Source organism: Dromiciops gliroides, chromosome 1, assembly GCF_019393635.1.
Source record: "Dromiciops gliroides isolate mDroGli1 chromosome 1, mDroGli1.pri, whole genome shotgun sequence".
NCBI classification, from domain to species: Eukaryota; Metazoa; Chordata; class Mammalia; order Microbiotheria; family Microbiotheriidae; genus Dromiciops; species Dromiciops gliroides.
In genome coordinates this window covers 396,059,260-396,074,119 of record NC_057861.1, presented here as the reverse complement: position 1 = coordinate 396,074,119, position 14,860 = coordinate 396,059,260, and the positions used below count along the sequence as shown (strand labels likewise).

The window sequence follows — 14,860 nt, the reverse complement described above, 5'->3', positions numbered from 1 at the left end:
TGTCCTCACTCATGTAGTCACTACCCCAGCTCAGGACTTCATCAACTCTTGGACTGGTGTAATAGCCTCCTATTTGATCTTCCTATCTCTAGTCATTCCTTTCTCCAATCTATCCTCCACACAGCTGCCAAATTTATATTCCAAAAACACAGATTAGGTCCTGATTCCTCTTAACCAAAATCTTCAGTGGCTCCTTACTGCCTCCAGGATAAAATATGTTTTCCTGCTATTACTTTTTAAAGTCCTTCACAAATTATATTCAACTTCCCTTTTCAGAATTCTTTATTATTATTTCCCTATGCATACTTTTCATTCTAGGCAAATTGGTCTCCTTGCCAATTTTCCAAAATTGACTTTCATTTCCCATCTCTGCACCTTTGCAAGCCCATCTTATGGAATTCCTGGAATAATTTTTCTCCATATCTCTGACTCTCAGAACCCCCAGATCGCTTCAAGGTGCAATTCATTTAATATGTCCTACAAAAATGGCTACACTCCATTTCTTCCAAATTACACAAACATGCATGAGGCAAATTGTTGAGAGATTTTATGCGTTCATATTTCCAAATAAATTTGGGGGTGAATTTACACATTGAGATGCTATTTGGAACTAAGCAGCAGGAATCTAGATTGAGAACATAATTGGATATGGCTCCCCACTGCAAAAATTACATGAAAGTAAAGTAGAGTGCCTTTTGTTTGTGCATCTGTCAATTTTTTATATTAATAAAGTAGATATAAATGCTGATGTTCATAACCTTCTGAAGTAGGAAGTATTCCAAGTGAGAATTATAGGCACATCTCCCTCCTTTATCCCCTTTATAGCTGTATTCTGTCTGTATAAGTTCTCAAGTTTAACTAGAGTGCCTACATATTTATTTATTTTTGTCTAAAATAAAGGGTTTCTTTTTATAATTTCTGATTGACAAATTACTAGAATAACAGGGAAGAACAAATAGAAAATCACAACTGAAAAACAGAAAATTGAATACATGTCAAATTTAGGAAGCTTTTTGGCTTGAACTAAAAAACAATGACTATATAAAGAAGCCATCATTTGTAGAAAGTTTATATCTCACTGAAGAACAGCTGGGGGAAAATTGTGATATATGAATAGAATGTTATTGTGAAGAAAGAAATGATGAATGTGTGGAATTCAAAAAATCATCATAAGATATGTCTGAACTGATGCAGAATGAAATAAGAATTGGAAAGCCAGTACACAAAACAAGTATAATAAGGTAAACAAAAGGATTACAAAAAGGAAAACAAATTCTAAGTCACCAATGCCCCCCCCAAAACCCAAACCCTAATAATGATCTTAGAGAACAGATCATGAAACAAGGCAGGGAGGGGGGCCTGCTAGATCCAAATGGTATATGCAATATCAGATGTGCTCACAGTACTGGATGTCTTTGCTTAAATGTTTTCCTTTGTTCCAAGGGAGGGTTCAATCTGGATGAGGAAGGTTTGTTGTCATTGTTTTTTTTTTTTTCAGAAACTGTGACATAAAAACAAGAGGTATCGGTAAAACAAATTTTAAAAGAAAGAAATGAAAAAAGGGAAGGGAAGGGGAGAAAGAAAGAAAGAAAAAAGAAACAAAGAAAGAAAGAAACAAGGAAACAAAGAAACAAAGAAGGAAGGAAAACTTATGTCTCACAACAGTGACTGAGGGCCCCTAAGAATAGGACTTGTTCAATAGCTTTGAATGGTTTGCCCACTTAACTCCCTCCTGATTCAGTTAAACCACTGCTTCAGTTACATTTTTTCTTTCACTCAATTAACTGGTAACGTAACTGAACTGATCAAGATAATTCATTTTAAAGTTCCCTCAGCTTCAATATTTTAATCAAATGTTTAGTCATTTCAATAATTTCTTATTGTTTGCCAGGGTGAACCCCTTCGTTTTTCACCTGAAATCATGGAGTTTTACAAAGAATTAAAATGACAAGTAATCCAGAGGTAAGACAAAAGGGCATGAGGTACACATCATGTCACTAATGGTAAATTGGGGACAAGAAGTAGTACAGCAAACAGTATCACAATATAAAGCTAGATGCTGGTAATTTGAATCATAAGGACACTAACACATATTTATTAAGCACTCTGAGCTTTGAAAAATCAATTCTCTCATAATGGCCCCATGATATAGATAATACATCCACCCCATTTTACAGATGAGGTAAACTGAAATTTGGAGAGGTGACAACTTGCCCAACATTAAATAGAAAGTGTCAGAGCTGAGACTTTAACTCAAGGCTTATTGACTCCAAGTCTGGCATTTTCCCCACTATCCTTTACTGTCAAGTATGCCTGAAGAATTGAAACAATGAAAAATCTGTAGAGCCCTGAGAAGACTGAATATTGGAGCACTGATGGAATAATATGGACAAAAATCACATGGGATGAGAAGTCATCAAGAAGTTGTTATCTGTGGCAGGGAGAAGGCATCCAGACTGATGAAGTCACTGAGTCTTCAAAGAATCTAAGTAAATGAACTAAACATTGTTTGTGGCACCAAAGATAAGTTTTTATAATAGAAGTATCTTTGCCTCACAGTGGATAGAGCACTTGGCCTGGAATCAGGAAGGCTTGAGTTTGAATTTTACTTCAGATATTTATTAGCTGTGTACCCCTGGGCAAGTCATTTATCTTCTGTCTACTCAATTTCCTTACCTGTAAAAAGGGCTTAATAATAGTACCCACCTCCTAAGGTTGTTGTGAGCATCACATGAGATAATATGTGGAATGTGCTCTCTGGAAGTCTTAAAAGCACTATTTAAATGCTGTTCTTCTTCTTATTATTATTAGAACTTCCTGTCAGTATCAATTGCAAGTTTTTAAGCTGTCTTTTTAACTATCAAATTTTCATCTTGGTTTAGTTATCTTTATGAAGGGAACAGAAGACCTTCAGCTCAGTTTCTGCATTCTCCCCCATTAACTCTTTCTTTCTTCTGTGAACTCTCCCATGAAACTCTTTTGACAACTACCTGAGAGATGAAGTAACCAGGTAATATTATACTTTTCTCAAAAAAAAGTACCCCCCTTTGTATATGTTTGGGCACAATTTTTTTCCTCTACATCATTTAATTCTCTCGTCTCCATAACCCTTTAAGAAAGAGAACTCAATATTCTAAGCCTTTTACTTTTTTTTAAAAAATAGGATTTACTTGACGTGATAATATTCAGATGTCTGTCTGGTCCAACAATCACTTGTGCAATTTGGAATTGAGTTATTTCCTGTTTCCTTTGCATGATAAATGAGTTGGTACATAGAGGAACAATTCCCATGTTCACATCCTTCACTCAATGTGACTAACTACTAACAGGGAGGAGAGTCCATCCCCAATTTGAAGGAGCTGAAATAAATGTGGATTCCTCATTAACTGAATTTCCCATATCATCTGTTCTTCCTAGAATATTTTTTTTTGTCAGTGGATCACCCCCTTCCCTTGCTATGGTACACATAGAATTAGGGTTCCATCTTAGTACCTTGCCACTTACCCACTGCCCATACAATTCTTATATTTTAACTAAGACTTTGGATGGTTCTGGTGGTATGTATTTTGCCTATTTATTTAAATATCCTCAATAATAACTGGATGCTTCTTAGACAAAATAAGAAAGATGCATTTTATTAGAATTTTTCTTCATTCTCATTCTAGACTGATTTAATAATTTATTAAAAAAATTTTTAAAAACCAAACCTCTTTCTACCACTATTAAGACAATGGCTCAAAGACATCCATGATGCTTCACAAATATACAATAGGAGATACCAGACCTACTTCTTCTCAACAGTCAGTGTAGAACCCTAGACTTACCATAAGTTTAAAGGACTAGTGTTTTAGCCTAAAAAAAGTAATTCTTTCTCCCCTGCTCTGCTAGCAGAGTATTCCCATAAATATGGTACAGAAAAAACAAAAGTAGAAAAACATGTTAGAAAGGGATAGCAGAAAAATCTGTGCATGGATATAGGCACTCTGAAATCAGAATCAATCAAAAACTGCAAAGTGGATCAGTAACATCATGTTCTTTATATATTATGCAGACTTTAATGAACATTAGAAGGATCCTTCTGTAAGGATCCTCCTCCTGTTCTGAATTCACAATCTGTTTACCCATTCCCCCACCTCCCACCCCAATATTTCTCCAGTAATGACCACTGCACTCTTCATTAGTGTGTGCAATTTAACTTTCAAACCATGGAGAAGCTGGTTCTAGCATCAAACAACACCATTAAACATACCACAAGGCAACCTTGGAGAGGCTCCAAATACAAATAAGAGCCCAGGGACTCATTAAGGGTGGCTCTAAAGCCCTTGGGGGGGAGCTGGAACAAGGATTTTGGTCATCAGACCCATGGAGAATTACATGGACAAAGAGGAGAAGTCTTTCACATCATTCTCATAAGGGCCCAAACGGCCTGGCTTTGACTGCCCATGTGAGTAAGTTGGTTGTATGCCTGTCAGCAATGACTCTATCCCACAGGTAGGTCCTCTGTGGTTTTGTAGGCTAGACAAGAGACAGCGCAAACATTCCCTTCTCACTCCCTTGGATTCATCTTTGTTCACATTTAAGACTAAGAGTAACTCTACCTCTGAATTTTTTTGAAAAATCAGTCCCTTCGTGCTTCATTGCATTCAGGCTTGATGAGGGACCACAGATCCATTAGCATAGGTGGTTTTTAAAAATTACCTGTACATCTTTATTATACCATCTGAATCAATTGCTACTTACTCCTCCAGTGAAAACTGACTCTAGGGGACTTTACATATACATACATTACATACACTTACACATATACACATACACATACACATACAGAGTAATCAACAGAACTAGAGCTACTCAAGTGGCCTAGGGCAGTTTAAATTTACATGAGCATTTTGGAAATAAAACAGGTTTAGTGGGCCAGAAGACTATTTAATGCTCTGCCACGTGGGAGGTCTGCATTAAAGAGACTTCTAGGTTGAAGGAAGACTTTAAAGTAGTGGCTTTGGAGAGGGAGGAGCAGGAGAACAAGAAAAAGAGAAACACCTCTTGCGCTCAGTCTTATCAGCCATGTTCTTTCAGACTTGTCCCAGATGGTCCAGATCATTGGCCTTTTCTCCCCTGGATTCCAGACGTGGAGGAGACAGACAATGGGAGATGAAGGAGGCTCTGCTTCTGGCCTCTCTCAGGCAAACTGTGATGTCAATCTATTTCTCTTTGTGTTACCATATGAAATTTAAGCTGAAATGAGGGCTTTGGGAATTACTGATTTAAAAAGGGGAACCCCAACACTAGCCACAGAGTCCTTCAGAGTGCTTGGTACTTTGCCCATATTTAACACTGGAAAAGGCAAAGTGATATACTGAGGAAAAATTACCATACTGTTTTGAAAAGGGGAAATGCAGGGGGGGGGGCGCTAGGTGGTGCAGTGGATAAAGCACCCTCCCTGGATTCAGGAGGACCTTAGTTCAAATCCAGCCTCAGACACTTGACACTTGACACTTAATAGCTGTGTGACCCTGGGCATGTCACTTAACCCTCATTGCCCCGCAAAAAAGAAAGAAAGAAAGAAAGAAAGAAAGAAAGAAAGAAAGAAAGAAAGAAAGAAAGAAAGAAAGAAAGAAAGAAAGAAAGAAAGAAAGAAAGAAAGAAAAGGGGAAATGAAGATATGAAGATCCCTCCACCCCACCTTTCACCCTAACTCCATTCCACACTGATTGCCTGGAAAGATATTTCAAGGAAAATGTAGTGTTACTTGAAGTCCAAAATCAAAGTATGGAATCGGATTCTTCTGCATATCTTATTTTATGATCTGGGAACCCTAGGGCTTATGACCTAGAATTTACCCCCTTGCAGAGCCACATTCCTAGAGAAGCATATTAGTTTATAGCCACTAGAGACTAAGAAGAGCTTCGATGAGGGGTCCTCTATGCAAGAGGCCTCTTTAAAACCAAATTGGCTAAGTTCCTTGAATGGGACTGAAGAGTTAGTAACACAGAAGTTCCATTGGGCGGACACTCCCCCACCTTTACAGGCAGTGAATTATAGACACCACTCTGGTCCAGGGAGGTAAATAGAAGGTGATGAGCAAACAAAAACTGGACCCTGGAGAGCCAACCACCTGTAGAGGGATGAGAACAGAATAGAAGTTGGTACTGACAGCCTCTGGGGAAGCTAAATGGTATAATGACTAGAGTGCTAGGCCTGGAGTCAGGAAGACCTGAGTTCAAATGTAGCCTTAGACACTTATTAGCTGTGTGACTTTGGACAAGTCACTGAACCTTTGCTTCAGTTTCATCAATTGAGGAAATGAGGGATATAAACATACCCTTATAATATAAATGCAAATGGAATATAAATGGGGATAATAATAGCACTGACCTCACAGAGTTGCTATGAAGATCAAATAAGATCACTGCAAAGTGCTTAGCACAGTGCCTGACAAATAGTAGACACTATATAAATGCTAGCTATTGTTTGGTTGTTATTATTGTTGTCGTTATTAAAAAGAATCAGGGCAGCTCAGTGGCGCGGTGGATAGAGCATCAGCCCTGGAGTCAGGAGTACCTGAGTTCAAATCCGGCCTCAGACACTTAACACTTACTAGCTGTGTGACCCTGGACAAGTCACTTAACCCACATTACCCAATTGCCTCACTAAAAAAAAAAAAGAATCATGATACTTGGGGAAGGAGGAATAATGGAGAAAGGAGGGAGGAGTGATTTGGAAAAAGGGAAAAAGAGGGGCTTAGGCACACAGGTGGGAGGAAAAAAATGTGGAATATTGGAAAGAGCACTGGACTTGTAGTCAGAAAACCTTGGTTTCAATTCAGTCTCTGACACTGAGGAATTGTGTGACTAAAGCCAGTAAATCAATCTATTCATCAATCAAAAAGCATTTATTAAGACCTTGCTATGAGTCAGGAACTAGGTTAAGTGCTAAGGATCCAAAAAAGACAAAATCCTGCTGCTTGCCCTCAAAAGGAGATCACAGTGTAAGAGGAGACAACATGTAAATTATCTAGGTACATACAAGATAAACACTGAGTAGACGGAAGGTGATTTCAAATAGGAAACTATTATCAACTGGGGGGGACCAGGGATGGCCTCTGGCAGACCATGAGGTTGAAGCTGGATTTCTACAAAAGCCAGGGAAGCTATGGGGTTGAGCTGAGAAGGAAAAGCATTCTAGGTATGGGGCACAGGCAATGCAAAGAACCACTAAATGTGGGGTCAGAAAACTAGTGGCACTTGGGTAAGGGGAAACTTGGGTAAGTTTCCTCATTTGTCAGATAAGGAAGCTGAGGCCCCCCTTCCTTCCTCCCCTCCCTCCCAGTATTCAAGGGTCTTTTCTGGCCCTAACTATTTGGATTCTAAGATATTTCCTTTTCCTAAGCCTCATTTTCCTCAACTTTAAAATGGAACCAATACTATTTGCACTGCCTACAAGCTCACATGATTATGAAGAACTTGCTTTGTAAATGTTAAGGACACTGTATAAACAAGAGTGATTATTATTGTTGTTAAAGAGCTGACAATGGCTGAAAAGAAAGAGAAGGGAATGGGAAGAAGAGGAAAGGGAAGAGGCAAAGGAGATATAATAAAAATAGAGAGAGGGAAGAAGGTAGAAAAAGGGAGAGGATTTTAAGGGGAGAAGAAAGAGAAGAAGGGGAGGGAAAGTTAGAGGGAAGAATGTTTTAAGTATAGAGCCTGAGAGAAAAGAGGAGATGCTAGATGACCAATAGTATTCCTTTCCTGATGTCATAGAACAGATCTCTAAGATGTATATCTTATCTGATCTCTACTCACCCCAAGTTATAGAGTTTGTAACATTGAAAAGTGTCATCTTAATGTATGATTTTTTTTTCTTATATGGTATGAAAGTATATTGAAAGAGTTCAAAGACTTCTCTAGTACTTCCCAGCTTAATACCTGGGAATGTGGAATGATGCAGATGACGTCTACATTGGCCAATGGACTAATGATCCAAATCACCACTTTGTTGTCCTTGAGTTTTCCCTCCACTGAAAGAATTAGTTGTTTGATTTTAACAGAAGTGACTGGTTATTTTGGCACTGTGTAGACCTTGTCCTATGTTGGCACTGGGGAAAACAGACCCAAGTGTATTTGCTGACGCCTCTTTCCCCACTTCTTTCCACAACACAAACCACTTCCTTTTATTTGAAGTCATTTTGTTCTTCTCATTACTACTACAGCTTTGGTGGTGTAGGGGATGGAGGTGTTAGGCAAAGCCATGAGGAGTAAGGGAGGGTTCAGTCCAAGACGAGGGATGACACAACAGAATTGGCCCAAAGCAAAAGAGAAAGAACACACCAAGTCTTTCTTCCTTTTCTTGAAATTGACAAAACAGAAAATGGAAGGGTCAACTAGGTTATGAGAAAGATTATGTCCAAACTAAAGGAAAAAGGGAATCCGAAAAATAATCATTAGAAAGCATGAAGTTATATATACAGTTGGAGGACACACCCTGCTACATATTGCTGTGAAGATGACTGATTTACTTTCCTTAGCATACTAGTAGCCAAACCTTCAAGTGGCAGCAAATACACACCTCTGTGGCTGAGTAATAGGTTGATGTGGAGTGCCCTAAACTCGATCTGTGCCAGTGTCACAAGGGAAGTAAGGTCTTTGGACAGAATTTTATTGGAATCGAAGCATACATTGCTTGCAAATATTGGTCAGTGAAACACAAAAGCTTAAGGATGAATCAACCAACCACACTTCCCCCCTTCCACCCTGCCATGTTTTGTTTTTTAAAAAATAATTAAGAATACTTTCTCCTGATGCAGGGATAGAGAAAGGGTTCTCAACAGGGAGAACCTCAGAAGCTTGGTTTGTACTTGCTTTAAGCTCTGTTACAAAGTCTAGGGGCACATATAAAATCATAATTTTAATTGTACAGATGAAGAAACAGAGTCATAAGAGTAAAGTGGTTAACCAAAGATCACATGGGTCATAAGTAGTGGAGCTAGGACTCAAATTCAGGTTCTCTTTTTTTCCTATCCTTTGTTCAATGATTCCTTCTTTTCCCCCCTTCTTTTCTCCTCCTTTCTTCTTTTCCTCCTTCCCTTTCCTTCTTTCCTCCCTCCTTCCTTTCCTGGCTTCCTTTCTTTCCTCCCTTTCTTCTTCCTTCCTTCCCACCTACCCTCCCTCCTTTCTTCCCTTTCTTTCTTCCTTTCTTCCTTCCCTCCTTTCCTTTCTTCCTCCATTCCCCCTCTTCTTTTTCTTTCTTTCATTCTCCCTCATTCTTTCTATCTTTCTCATTATTTTAGAAAGTAAAAGATTCTTTATGCTAAATCATCTGCTTTATGAGAGATGATATGAAAAGCAACAACAAATAAACCCTTCATTTTCCTCATGAATTAAAGGGAAAAGGTGACTCTCATTGAAGAAAACAGAGTACATTCTTCTAGTGAAGGGTGAAAATTACAGCTTCAGATAAAAGTGAGAAGGTAAAAGAGTAGTAATATTGGGCTACTGAATATCCTAAAAGGGAAGACAAAGAAATTAAGTATTGTCAAGGGAAAGTCATAAAATGAAGAGCCAGAAATAAGAAGACAGAATAATAGACCTAGAGCTGGAAGGGATCTTGGAGGCTATTGAGTTCAACCCTCTCATTTTAGACATAAGGAAAATGGAGCTCAGGAAGATTAAATGACTTGACCATGGTCACCGAGCTAGTAAGCATCAGAAGAGGAACTCCAAGCCAAGTCCCTTGGCTCTGTCATGGGAGGATTATAGGCCCCGGTTACCCCAATAGTCCTTGGGGGGTTCAAGGAACATTTTCCTTGAAACCTCAGGGGTTTTCCCTTGAAATCAAGTAGGCCTCTCCTTGAACTCAATCAAGGACACACACACACACACACACACACACACACACACACACATGCCCAATGCAGGTACGTGGCACCAGATCAAACTGAGCATGCTCCAGGACCACCACCTTACATTCCAGTCCTCCTAAGCACCTGGATGAGGTAATCCAGGAGAAGACCACCTGGAACCGCCCATCAGCAGACTGCTTAGACCCATCAGGACAAAGTTGACACCCACCACCAGATTGTTTACGAGGGATTCCTCCTACCCCAGCTCAATGGGGGAAGACCACCAGCCCCTCACCCAATAAGAGACTCTTACCCACCCCATCTAAACCCTATAAAATGGCACTCCTCAAGCTAGTCAGGGAGGAAAGCATTTTGTTCAGGCAAAACCTTCCTCCTGGCCAGTTTCTCTTGTACCCCAATAAACCTGTTCTTTTATTCCTAATTAGATCTTGTGCGAGAGTGTAATTCTTTACAGAGGAATCCTAAGGACCCACGTGCTTTCTCCTATCGGTTTCTCCCCCATATCAGCTTCAAAGGCAATGTTTTTTTTTTTTCCCATTAGGTCTCTTTGGGTTGTTTTGACCCCAGTTTATCTGATAGGGAGGTGGGGTTAATGTAAAGAAAAAAATTACTCATTTAAAGGAGATGAAATTGCTTAAAAAAAAAAACCAACACTTAAAAAAAACTGTGAGGAAAGGGAACTGGGCAGAACTCTCCATTAATCATTCTTAGAATCAAGCTCCCTAAACCTAAACATGGTTTAACATCAGGAAGAGCTGATTGAGCATGTGCAAAGGACTGGGCCCTATTGGCCAAGCCCAAGTTACAATATCATAACCTTCCTCCTCACCCCGCCCCCCCCAAGCACTAGACAAAGCACTTGTCCCCTTCCTTTGTGCTTTATGACTGTTATCCTCCCTCCCCCATCACTGAAGAATATAGATGTCAAGTGTACCTAGAATGACAAGTTCCTGTTGTCTTAAAAAACAGTTTCAGTGGGTTTCAGAGCAACCTACCAGTCAGCACAAAGGGATGTCAGCCAAAATTGAGTGCATCACTAACCCGTGGTTGTTTTCTAAGTAATTAAACGGCAGTGTTTCAGGAAGATGTCAAGATCTAAGGTCAAATGAGCTTCAGATGTTAACTAAGTTATATGGATTCTACTCTATCCCCTATGCCAGAGCTAAAGATGATAGCAAACAATGCCAGGTTTTAAAACAGGTGCCACAGCTACATGAGTGGAGATTATTACTGTGCAGAGGCTAATATTTTTTTTTTAACTTTTTAAAAATTTATTTAGTGAGGCAATTGGGGTTAAGTGACTTGCCCAGGGTCACACAGCTAGTAAGTGTTAAGTGTCTGAGGCTGGATTTGAACTCAAGTACTCCTGACTCCAGGACGGGTGCTCTATCCACTGCACCACCTAGCTGCCCTGTGCAGAGGCTAATCTTGAACCTTTTATTTCAAGTCACTCAAAGAATGTCCTTTAAATACCTAGCGGCCAAATGAAACAATACAAATTAGACAAATATTTACTAAGGGTTTACCACATTCAAAGTATTCTAAGTTGCTAGCCATGTTATACTCAATAGATATTGGGGGGGTGTTTTTTGTAAAAAACTAGACCTGTGCAAACATGCAACTGGTCTATAAGTTATGGTCTTAAAGAAGGGATTCTTAACCTATGGTCTGTAAACTTGTTTTGTTTTTTACTTTACTAACTAGTCAATATAATTATTTACCAGACTACCAAAGAGGTTTATGACACAAAAAGGGTTATGAATCTTTATCTCTGTGAATCTCCTGAAGCATCAAGAAGATTTCAGTGGATAAAGCACCGGCCCTGGATTCAGGAGGACCTGAGTTCAAATCTGGCCTCAGACAGTTGACACTTACTAGCTGTGTGACCCTGGGCAAGTCACTTGACCCTCAATGCCCTACCCCCTCCCCCCAAAAATAGAAGTTAAAAGATTTGCCTATAGCAACTAAGAACTAACTACTATGCACCAGAGACAGGTCTTGCATCAGGCATGCTAGCTTCAAGGCCAGTTATTTATTCTCTAGATCATACTGGGTCTTAACCTTGTTGTGAACTTTATAAGACTTTACAAATGAGAGTAGTGGCCAAAATAACATGACATAAATGTGGTAAAAATGTTCTGTTTGTTAGAACACCACTGACCAAGCACATAACGACAATGAAATTTAATAAAACTGCCAGAAACCAAGGCTTTGGAGAATAAAGGTTTGAATTAAGCTTTTTACCTGTGCTGTGACTGAATAGAAACAAAGCCTCATGATACAAGGAAAGGAGTAAAGTCATTAACAGGCTAGGAAAGACCAATGCCATGGAAGGGGACTGAGGAAAGAAATAAGAAATCACTTCAGGATTTAAGGGGTACTGTGATAGAGAAAACTGGGCAAAGTTCAATAAATAGATAGGGTTGATTCCAAAATGGAGGAAAGAAAAGATAGGATCCACCCAGATATTCTACAATGGAGAAATTTGGGTTTGCCGGGGGTCTCTTGAACAAAAGTGTGGCAACAAAGGGCAAGTCAAACTCAGAGTAATGATGATTCAAGAAAAAAGGATAATGAAATATACTTCCCTCTTCATTACAGGAAGGCGAAGGGCTACTAGGACAGGAGGATGTAAACACGATCAGATGTGGTCACAGTATCAAATGTTTGGCTAAATTGGTACTCTGTCACAGGGGAGGATTCAAGCCATGACTGTGACATAAAGACAAAATGTCTATAAAGATAGATGGATGACTAGTTTCAGCCATTTGGTCTTAATAATGCAGTGTTACAGAGTATCTATGATATATAGTTAGAAGGAATTGAAGGTAGCGTAAAATAGTTGATAGAGTGCTAGATGTGGAGTCTGGAAGACCTGGGTTTCAATACTGCCTCAAGGACATATTAGCTATGTGAACCTCGGCAAGTCACAAACACTCAGCCTCCAATTCTTCATCTGTAAACGGGGATGATAATAATAGTAATAACCTCAGAGAACCTATGATGAATAAATGGTTCATACAGGTAAAGTACTTTGCAAACATTAAAATGCTATATAAAATTGGCTATCTAAATAGAAAAGACTCGAATCCCTCCTTTCTGTGAAGAATCAATAGATTGTTTTATAAGAATATTCTTTGGACGGGGCTGGTTTGTTAAAAGGTAACAGTTGTGTTAAAGAACAATGTATCAAAAATTAAAAAGAAGAAATTATATTGAATGAATGAATGAAATACAAGGTCTCTGACCTTGAGAAACTTCAATGTTCCTGATCATCTTCTACCTTTCATAAGTCAAACTTTTAAGAGGAAGGACACTTTCTACTCTTAGAATTTACCCTGCCTCTTTATTCCTCTGACCTTTGTATTTTGGTAGGCAAAATAATAGGCAGCTTCAAGGCATAGGAATAACACAGACAGGCTTAGACAAATGTCTATTCTAACTTAGTGCAGGCTCTAGTAAAACTGGAAAAGGATTCCCAGCCCTGAGTCACCCATATAATCAAAAGTCTCTGAACATGTTGCTGTCCCTAATATTTTGTTGCTGTAGGCAACCATCAACTCCGAATGAAGACTCCTGCCAACTGGAGAGGATGGCTGGCCAAGACAGCCAGCATTTTTCTTTAACTATTTGTTTCCCAGCTATATTATAAATGCAAATGGAAACTAGCATCAAAGTAAGCCACGCAATTCCAAACCAAGTATAATGGTTCCTTTCTATCATATATAAATCCGTGTATTTTTTTAGTCAGGCTTTTCTACAGGTGTTGTTATGGAGTAATGAGAGATGACAATCTAGAGACATATTTATAAAATTATAGAATCTTATGAGATAGAAGGAACTTCTGATAGCCTCCTTGTATGACATATGAGCAAACAGGGACTAGAATGGGGGAAGTGATTTACCCAAGGTCAAACACAACTTTCCAGTAACAGTGAGAAAGGCAGCCCTAGGTCTCCTGACTAGTTATTTTCAGTGTTCTTCCAAACATTTCAGACATTTGATGACAGATACGAAATGAAAGCATTTAAATAATAATGCCCATGCTCCTCTAAGAGATGTTGAGTAGTTGAGGAAATAGCCAGAATTGGTGCTATCAGGGCCCATTTTATTCAACATGGCTAGGGATGCCGATTATCCTTCTCATGACAGAAAACTAAGTTTTTTATTGTTCCTGAATACAATGCATATATTGCTGAGTAAGGCATTCCCCTAAGATTTGTAAGTAATAAAAACCCAACTTAAATCTCCCTTACTCAGTTGAAGTTTTTCCCTGATTTCCCCAGCTTAAAATGAGCTCTGCCTCCTAGGAGTCTCCTAGCCCTCATTGTCTACAACACTCACTAGATACATACGCTTACTGTCCTTATTTCTAGGCTTCTTATTCCCCGCCAAGGTCATTTATGTAAGTTCCTTTGGACTGGAGACTATTAATCTTTTTGTAACCTAGAGTGCCTAACACAATGCCTTATGTAGAGAGGGTCATCATCTAGTATTTTCTAGTTGACTGTTGTGGGCAGGTAAGTGGCATAGTGGATAGAATGCTGGGACTGAAATAAGGAAGAATCCTCTTCCTGAGCTCGAATCTGGCCTCGGACACTTATTAGCTGTGTGACCCATGGGCAAGTCAACTTAACCTTGTTTGCCTCCATTTCCTTATCTATAAAATGAGCTGGAGAAGGAAATGGCAAACCATTCTGGTATCTTTGTCAAGAAAACCCCAAATGGGGTCATGAAGTCAGACATAACCAAAAATGACTGAACAAGTTGAATGTCAATCAGACTTGTGATTGTTGTTGAATCATTTCAGTTGTCACAGACTCTTTGTGACCCCATTTGGGATTTGGTTTGCCATTTCCTTCTCCAGCTCATTTTACAGATGAGGAAACTGAGGTAAACAGGGTTAAACAATTTGCCACATAGCTAGTAAATGTCTGAGGCTGGATTTGAATGTAGTTCCTCCTGACTCTAGGGCCTGTGCCACCTAGCTGCCCTGTTGAT

At 39.2% G+C, this 14,860-nt stretch overlaps 1 protein-coding gene across 9 annotated transcripts in view; it reads right to left on the bottom strand.

Moving 5' to 3' along the window:
• Nucleotides 1-14,860, bottom strand: part of PDE4D (phosphodiesterase 4D) — a 1,961,234-nt gene that overhangs the window by 180,498 nt on the left and 1,765,876 nt on the right. Inside the window, exon 1 of one of the 9 annotated variants that reach the window (XM_043987076.1) lies at nucleotides 5,041-5,064. The exons of the other annotated variants lie outside the window; for them this stretch is intronic. The gene's annotated coding sequence lies outside the window, so the exon portion shown is untranslated. Of the gene's footprint in view, nucleotides 1-5,040; nucleotides 5,065-14,860 lie in introns of those variants that run through there. 9 annotated transcript variants of the gene reach the window in all.